Source organism: Rhododendron vialii, chromosome 7a (assembly GCF_030253575.1).
Source record: "Rhododendron vialii isolate Sample 1 chromosome 7a, ASM3025357v1".
In the NCBI taxonomy this organism is placed as follows: Eukaryota; Viridiplantae; Streptophyta; class Magnoliopsida; order Ericales; family Ericaceae; genus Rhododendron; species Rhododendron vialii.
In genome coordinates, this window is record NC_080563.1 from 1,355,435 (window position 1) to 1,364,522 (window position 9,088).

The 9,088-nt window shown below is 38.9% G+C and overlaps 1 protein-coding gene across 2 annotated transcripts in view; it reads right to left on the reverse strand.

The window, feature by feature from the left end:
• The window catches only part of LOC131333156 (mechanosensitive ion channel protein 1, mitochondrial-like), a 30,292-nt gene extending 26,454 nt beyond the window's left edge, over nt 1-3,838 (reverse strand). For both annotated transcript variants that reach the window (XM_058367520.1, XM_058367519.1), the window contains exon 1: nt 3,439-3,838. The gene's annotated coding sequence lies outside the window, so the exon portion shown is untranslated. The remainder of the gene's footprint in view (nt 1-3,438) is intronic.
• Between the last annotated feature and the right edge of the window lie 5,250 nt (nt 3,839-9,088).

Below are 9,088 nucleotides of genomic sequence, written 5' to 3' on the forward strand. Positions count from 1 at the left end.
GTATCCATACTACAAAAAGCACCTAGGAAAATATCTAGCCACTATCATAACTAACTTTCTTATACTTTACATAATCAAATTTTGTTTCCTTTCCCATTCTGAGGAACCAAACAAGGAGAGAATTCCAAAAAGGAAACTTTATTTGTTTTCCGTAGAAATGGCCTGTTTTGAGTTGTGATTGATTGTCGGAAATAATTTAGATTAAGGAGAATTGGAGAAGGTTTTGCTTGGAGAGTTATGCTACAGAGTCCGATTTCTCATCCCTTGTCATTCTTGACACTGTATTAGGACCCACGTTAATAAATGCACGTAAGACCTCATCACTTATGTATAGGAATTACTTGCCAACCAAGTCAAAGCCAAGGTGGGACTGAGATTTATAATGACAACTAAGATTTATAATGACAATAAATTTCTCCTAGATTCTAAAATCAAACTAGTCTCCCTTGTGAGACTTGTTGAGCACACAGCCTAGACGAAGTGTGGAAGCTTGTGGTTTGATCTTCAACCCAGGAATTAACTGATTTATATGACATTTATTTGCTTGTCAAATGGTGAGTCTTTTGGACCCAATCCCCCATTCCATCGTGACCTGCACTATCAGATCTCTGTAACCCTCACATGCGCTCTCGACTTCCTAACCGACGACAACTGGACCGAGGTCGAATCATTTTCACCAATCTCCACACGTTGGAAATTTTAAGCAAGGAAGAAACTGAAAATCAGAAAGCAGTCAAAAAGCGGCCCAGGCCCTGACCGTCTGGTTGCCAAGAAAACAAAAGAACACAAAATACACATTTCCCATACTGAGAAACAAACTGAGCTAACTATCTAGCTGGTCACTATCATTAATAATTTTGTTATGCTTGCACATTTTTAAACGAGTTTCTTACCTATGCTGAGGAACCAAAGGGGGAGAGCTATCTATGCTCAGAAACTTCAGATTATATAGAATGACTGACCTGCTGTGATGGATCTTTTAAAGTTGTTTGGATTTCACGAATGGGCGGAGAGGTTTTGCTTGGAGTAATGTGATACAAAGTCCTATTTTTCATTCATTTATACATTCAAAACACAGTAGTAGGACCCACAGTAGTAAATGCAAGTAAGACATCATCACTTAATGCCTAGTTGCTTGTCAACCAAGACAATGAAGGAACTTCGCCGAATCCCCCCAAACCATTAATTATAAGTGTAGTACTTTATCGTTTTTACCCCTACAATTAGCTGATTTTCCTGTCATTTTTCCCCTCCTTCACTCTTTCACTTGCGTAGACGCACCGATCGAAGTTGTTTCTAGCTATCTAGACAAACCGCGATAAGGAAGGAGAATTCACAAGTTTAATGAGAGATCGGGAAAACTTGAGAAGTCATATATGCAGTTTCAAACAACGGGTCCTTTACTTCCACATGCAAACCAGCACAGGATTATAAACAAAGAATCAGCAACACTCTAATCAATGCAAATTAGTGTGGATAGTTAAGCGCCAAAATGACCCAAACGCAACAATAAATAGCTTGTATATGAGTCTATGACGGTTCCCCAATGGTATTGATACAAAGAACTGAGTGAGGTAATTTAGGAAACAAAAAATCCCTTTTGCTTTTATGCACTGACATTGTGGGATTGAAGTTGAGTTGAGGGACTTCAGCCTGTTGTATGGAGTTGATTGGGGGTTTTGTGTAGAGAAACATTAAAATTAGGTTGTTTTACTCCTCTTTCCATGTGAAATCCATAGCTTGGCTCAAAGTGGCCAAATTGAGAGTATAGGACTGCTTTTCCACCATCTCTCCTAAAACCAATTGGCGTTAGCGAACCAAATCCATGGGAGCACTCCCGGCCCAACAATCCCTCCCTCACGATGATGCTCCCGCGACTCGAACTCATGACTTCCTAGATCTGATACCACTTGTCGGACTGCTTTTCCACCATCTCTCCTAAAATCAATTGGTGTTACCGAAGGCTTCAATTAAGTCTTTTATGGCATTCGACATTACACCCGCAAGTCTGTTTTTACAGCGGTCGCAAAGAGTGACATTGTGTAACCAAATCCATGGGGGCACTCCAGGCCCAACAAAGAGTTACATATATCGAAATCCTAATTTTGCAAACCTTGAATTGACTTGACTAATGAATATGGTGTCAATATCATGCTATTTGTAAGTTGTAACATGTATGTCTTTTTAGTAATCTTTGAGTGTGTGAAAGCATTATTTGCAATCATATAAAGGACAAGAAATCCTGACTCATTAGGGTAGTGTACCCTTTTCAGTCCCTACTCACAACAATGTTTATATTTACCTATCAATGCCTCCCTTTCTGTTTTTAGTAAGATCTACAAGTTAGAGCAGTGACTCTTGTAAATCCTAGGCTTCTAGCTTAATAAGGCTTAAGTGATGTCCATAATTTTTTTTTTTGGTTTTCAGTACTGCAAAGTTTGGGTCTAATAATGTGCTTCTGAGTTTGGATACTTCTGTTATTCTTTGTGCAATTAGAGGGAGCCTTTTTATCGGTTTGACACTTCTTTTTGCTGATGGTTTGTCATGCCTTTCTTTAGTATATGGGTAACATCCTCTTGAAGCTCTTTACTTAATAAATTGCTGTTACTTGTCCCTCGAAAATATGTTAGGTCCAGTAAGAAAACCATGCAGGTGTGAAATGACATCTATTCTCTTCTACTTCATCTGGAGCTTGGTATAGGATCTGTGTATTTTGTGGTAGATTCAGCATAAACAAAAAGAAGTATAAGTAAATTAGTTCTCATACATAAACTATTTTAATCACGAGAGAAGTGGTTCTAAATCCCACAGAATATTCCCTTTGACATATGAAAAAGGCGGAAGTAAATATTTTAGTTTCTTCTATACTTTGTTCAAATGTGTGAAAAAAAAGGTGGGATAGAATCATTTAATACTTAACTATATACAATTTATTCCACCAATAGTCATCAGCAAATCGTGCATACAATCTATCTTAAACATACAATTTCAAACAAAACAGGAAAAGAAAATTAAGAACCTGTTAAGTCCGCCTAAACCTCATTAAATCAGTTAGCACATAGAGCAATCTGACCAATTAACTCACCAACATCCTACCTGTGGGAAAAAAATCTAAAAGATACATCGCGACGTTTCAATGAATCAAACTACGAAGATGTGAAAAGGGGTTCGGAGCTGCATTGCGATTGGGCCATGAAAAGAGACAAAGTTTGCGTTTGGGATGAATTTAAGATTCAAAGTATTATAAAAACAATGATTTTCGGCTTTTTCAATAAACCGTACCAGCTTTTACTCTAGCTTAATCATAATTTCACAACTGTAAACATGTTTATCAGCTTTTATTCAAATTCAAAATCTATAATCTGCAACAGAATCCGAAGCTATAATCTAAAATCTATATCCACAGCATCGAGACATGCCTAAGGAGAAAGTGAATACCCGAGTTGCAGGGGAGGAGGGAGTGACGAAGCAGACAACGCAAACAGCAGCTCCAATAGGTGCAAATGCCATGGAAACTCCTTTTGTTGCTGACATTTGTTCCATCTTCCCCCGGACCGCCATCGCCGCAAATTCCCCAAACATCACAGCTGAGGGAATAAGCTACCGATTTGTAAATATTGATCTATGTTGGTCTTTACGTCATAGAGTGGGATATACTAATAGGTAAACATAATATGAGCGAGATTTTTTTTTTTTTGGGGGGGGGGGGGGGGAGTGGGGGTGTTTGGTTGGTTAATGGTGAGTGGCGGTGGCCAAAAATCCGGCGGTGGAGGTGGATAATATGGAGTGATTTGTAGGTATATGTATATGCTCATTGTTCATATGATATGGAGAGAGAGAGAGAGAGAGGAGGAGGAGGAGGCGGAGAATGGTGGTGGCGCGAGCGATCACTTGTGGTTGTGGGCCTGCGGCAGGGGAGTTAAAACGGATCGAATCAATAAAATGAGGCCAATAAACGGATCTGGACCATTAGAGTGAGCCCATAATAAGCCCATGAATCCAAATTTGACGGATTGAACCATTAAAATGAGCCCACAATAAGCCACCAACCCACACCTACGTGGATTGTGATATTAATTTAGGACCGTAAACGAACCGAGTTGAGTTTTGTCGAACTCGAACTCAGCTTATTTATTAAACAAGTCAAAAACTTGAGCTTGAGCTCGATTTGAGCCTTAATGAGCCGAGTTTAATCATTCACTAAACAAGCCTATTTAATCGAGCCGAACCTCCCTTAACGAATCGAGCTTTTGTCGAACAGGCTGAGCTCCACTTGGATTGTTTACTAGATAAGCCAAAAACTCGAGCTCAAACTCAGCCCGTTTACTAAACAAGCCGAGTCGAGCCCTAACGAGCCAAATTGAGCTCATGAGTTACTCAGGCTCCGTTTCAGAACATCTTCTTAAAAAATAAGTACTTATTTTACATTTTCAAACTCAAAAATAATATAAATAAAAAATAAATATTTTATTTTTTTTGCTCCGTATAAAAGATTTCAATAAGATCTATCAAACAAGATCCATATTGCTAGAAAAATTATTTGCGTAAACACATTATTTTTAAGCTTGAAATGGCCTTTTTAAAAAATAAATACTTATTTTCAGTTCTGGAACGGAGCCTCAGTTTATTTTGCAACCCTAAATATAAGTCATGTCCCTTTTACGGTTTGACCAATATTTTCATGACCCGTTGAAACATACTCTCCGTGAGGATAACAAGGTGGCGGACAAACTTGCGAGAATGGGAGGAGCCCATAATAATGAGAAAATGGTTGCTCAAATAATTCCCCCATATGAAATGAAGGAGTTGTTGGGGACTCCTACGAGCGTTTGGTTTCTGAATTTGTTGTTTCTAATTTAGCTCCAAAAAAAAAAACTATTTTCACAGCTCTTTAGATGTTATTTTTTATGTAATTTAAAGTCGACATGTATTTAAGTGATGAGCAAAATAAAGCTAAACGTAATTGCTTAGCATCTGAAAGATAATACAATAATAATCGTTTACATCCACTTTGCTTTTATATATTTGCTTATTTGAGAGAGACCATATCATGGGTTTAGTCAGTTTTATTCCACTTTTCCTAAAAGGTTTTGTGTAACTTAGCGAGACCAAGCGACCTAGTGTTCTTAGACAACTGGACTAATTAATAAAAGTTTCAAAGGAGTACTATCACAATCCAAATACGGATCCGGGATGCTGTATCGCACCTCGTGTAGTGCGTTGTACAGTGTGGCATCGCAACCACCGTTCAAAAGAGTTTTCAACGATTCAGATTAAATCATACGCACTACACGGGATTGTGGGCACGCGCCCCGAAAAATCCTTGGTTTCCGTTTTAAAATCGGGTGCGGCCCTCTTTGGAAAAGCGCGACGAAATGCTTTGATTCAGAGTCGCCACTCGGGTTTTAGCGGTGAAAACATCCAAGGAACCGAACTCGAAAACGTGTGCCACGTTTGTTGATTTTGAAAAAGGCTTGTAGACTGGTCCGTCGTCACCTTCGATATCTGAGGTTCAGGAGCCAGGTTACGAGAGGGAAATGGTTTTATAGCACCCCTCTCGCCCAATCCGGAGATCGGTCTCTACTCAGGCATTTTTGTAAAACTTTTGCATTTTCTCTCATTGATCATTTTTCAGCTAATTAGGGCGGAGGAACAATTAATAGGGGTTTTAAACTGTAACAAGTTGCAGTTATATGACAAAATGTTTGAGGATGATTATTGAAATAGTATAGATTGAAAACAGACTTCTGTGGACGTTTTAAACAGGCTAGATAACACTGATCCGGAATGACATGCACAAGAAGAAGTCTGCGTGCACTGGCCAAACCACTGCATGCAGGCTTCACCTGCGCACGCCACGCATAGACTGGCGTACTCCAGTAAGCCTAAACCCACAGCTCTTATTTTCAACCCTCTGGGCTCTGGAAAGGATCAATGCACACCCAGGACAAACCAAGCAGTTCATAGAGTAGAATATATACAGTTACAGACAGATAGAATGGCTTCAAGCCACGAAGGACAACAGAATACCCCAAAAACAGTGTGGGAAAAATAACAAGAGGCCAAAACTAAGCTACGATGCAAGGGCCACTCACTGGATCTTGGTGTCACTGCCGTACACCGGTTAGGTGAGTCCATACGCCAGTTACACCCCTCTGTCCAGTGTTTGGCTTTGCATCATCTGGGCTCTGGAGCAAGACCAGAAAGATCCCAGAGGCCTTCCAAAGCAGATAAAAGCAAATATTGAACGCTACGTCTAAGCAGTTTTAGGATACGAAAAGCTGTAAAACTGGTTATTAGCATGCTAAGATGATGACAGAAATATAAGCAAGTAAAAATGATGATCAATGATCCCCACGCCAGTAGTGCAAATACTGCCATGAATGGCGTACGGCATGATGGTACTGGCGTGCGCCATTGTTCATCTCACACGATTGTTGTATTTTGCCAGTTTAAGGTCAGGACTAGCATTGACTACTAGCTTGGACCTTACTGGTTCCCCTCAGGAGTCGAAAATAAAAAACCATACAAATGTGGTATACCTTTTTGTGTTGAGGTTTGAAGGTGGTTTTGAGCTTTTAGGTTGAAGATGGAGGTTAGATGGTGACTGAATGACAATGGGGTGTGTGGGAGTAGACTCCCCTTCTTTCTCTTTCAATGGAGAAGAAGAGATAGAGAGCAAGAAAGGAGAGAAAAATGGGGGTTGGACTCTTTAATGTGATTAACCCCTTGCAAATAAATGCAAGGGGGGTATTTATAGAGGGAATGGACTGAGGAAGAGGGGCTAATCAGTTGGGTTAGGAGGTTGGGTTAGGTTAGGAGAGAGTCTCCCATGCATTAAATGCATGGGACTTGGCTTGATGGAGGGTGTATGAGAGAGAGGGAACGTCCCTGCCGAGTGTAATCATCAGGGGGATTGTAGCCCACGTCAGGGTGGCACAAAAGTCTCGTCCATGTGGCTGAGTAAAGTTGATTTGACTGGGCTTGACTGGCGTGCGCCAGATACATACCTGCGTGCGCCAGTGATAACTGAGTCAACAGCCGATGACCGACACGTGGCAGTTCACTGGCGTACATCAGCACAGTACTGGCGTAAGCCAGTTTAGGTTTTGCTGAGGCTGTTTGGTTCTGGTTTGAAGGGTTTGACTGAGGTTCGGAACGCTTAAAGCTCAAACACACCATCGTCCTCAGACTGTTCTTGATCATAATCATCATTGGGGAAACAAAAGACCGGAAAATAGCGTTACCTAGATGGTCCAGAATGGGGTGTCTACGGGAATGCACGACACTTCCAGATCCATCCAATTACTACTTTGGTGTATTTTACCTTACCATCGTTAATGATCATCTTGAATATGCTAGCAATGCGTAAAAAGTGAGTTCAATTTCAATGGAAAACACGTAAACTTCTGTGCAATGTATATTGTATTTTTAATCTTTTTTAGCATTTTATGGTTGTTTAGAAAAATCATAAACGGTAGAGTTAGTAGGACCGTGATCATTAATTTTGCTTGTTCCCTTGGGGATGCTTTCAGTGAATCCACTCTTGTGCCCCACTGGTGAGTTAATACTTCTCCACTCATATTTATAGTTTTATTTCAGGTTATATTTGTAGGTTTATTCTACTTTTGTTACAGGCACTTTAATGAAAGCATATCACTCATTTTAAGAGTGCTAATTAACAAGAAGAATAAGGACACTAATTACCAAAATTCAAAATTGCACATTAATTCAATGGTAGATTGGGAAAATGCCAAAATATATATGCGTAACATGTCTCACTTGGTATTTGAGTTTGATATGTTAGTGATTAATTTGGTCTAGCATTTACTCACATACCAAATAAAAAGTTTCCGATACTAAATTTCATACGAGCCATATCACAAAACGAAAATGGGAAGCAAATCGTAACAACAATGCCTCGGTTATTGGTGTCGATTTATCGATAGAAAGAGCTCCTAACTTTTTTAATTCCTTTCCTTTTAGCAAGTTTCCCTTCGTATTAATAAAATTACTGTCTATTTATAAACATAGGATAAAAAATAAAAAAGGAGCAGAATGTGGTCATGTTACTATGAACTTTGATACCTCCGATCTAAAATAAAAATTTCAAGTTTATTTTGCCAATGGCCATTTCAAGTTAATCTCCCAATAGATTACAGGGTCACATGGTTTTGAATATTTTGTTAATCTCCCCAAAGATTATAGAGCTAGATGATATGATTAGGTATTTAATTGTGTACAATGTTATTGTTTTTTGCTAAGCAAAAAGATTTTATTAATCTTTAAAAAAAATAACAAAGATTAAACGGATCTCGAGCACACCGGCAAAAAGCCACCCGAGAACCAACACCAAAAGATGGCAAGAAACCGACCAAACCCAGAAAAACCCTGAAACCATGAAAACCCCACAAGGGGCAAGCCCACACAGCAAAAATACCAAATCCTAAACACCGTAAAAGACTGCAAGCAGAGACAAACTATGTACAGCGTTATTGTTTCGTTAAATTAAATTTTGCCAGAGGGATTAGCACTGTAAAGAGGACAACTAATCATCATATATGATTGAGCCATTAAAAACTTTTGTACTTATTGAAGAACGGAAACCATAAAAAACCAAAATGGTGTTTCGACTAAGAATTTGTATTCAGATTTATCCAGAGAAAACAGAAAAATGTAGAGATTTCACGGAAATAATTCGGCCTCTTTACTTCCTGTTTATTATTTTTTTGCTAAGTAAAAGAATTTATTATATAATCTTTATAAAGGAGTAAAAAGATTAAAAAATCAATGGCACACCGGCAAAAAACCACCCAAGACTTAAAAGAAAGGCTAGATGCCAACCAAAAACCAAAAATCCGAGAAAGAACGACTGGAAAACACTAAAGACCCAGCACAGCCTGTTTTTTTTTTCCTATTTATTCTTTATCATAAATTTATTGTAACCCAAATACAGCCTGTTTTTTTACAAATCCGACAAAATTGGAACGATGATTGATGAGATAATCATAAGAAGATATATAATGATCAGCAAAACTCATCATTTTATCTCTCTCTCTCTCTCTCTCTCTCTCTCTTCCCTAATACT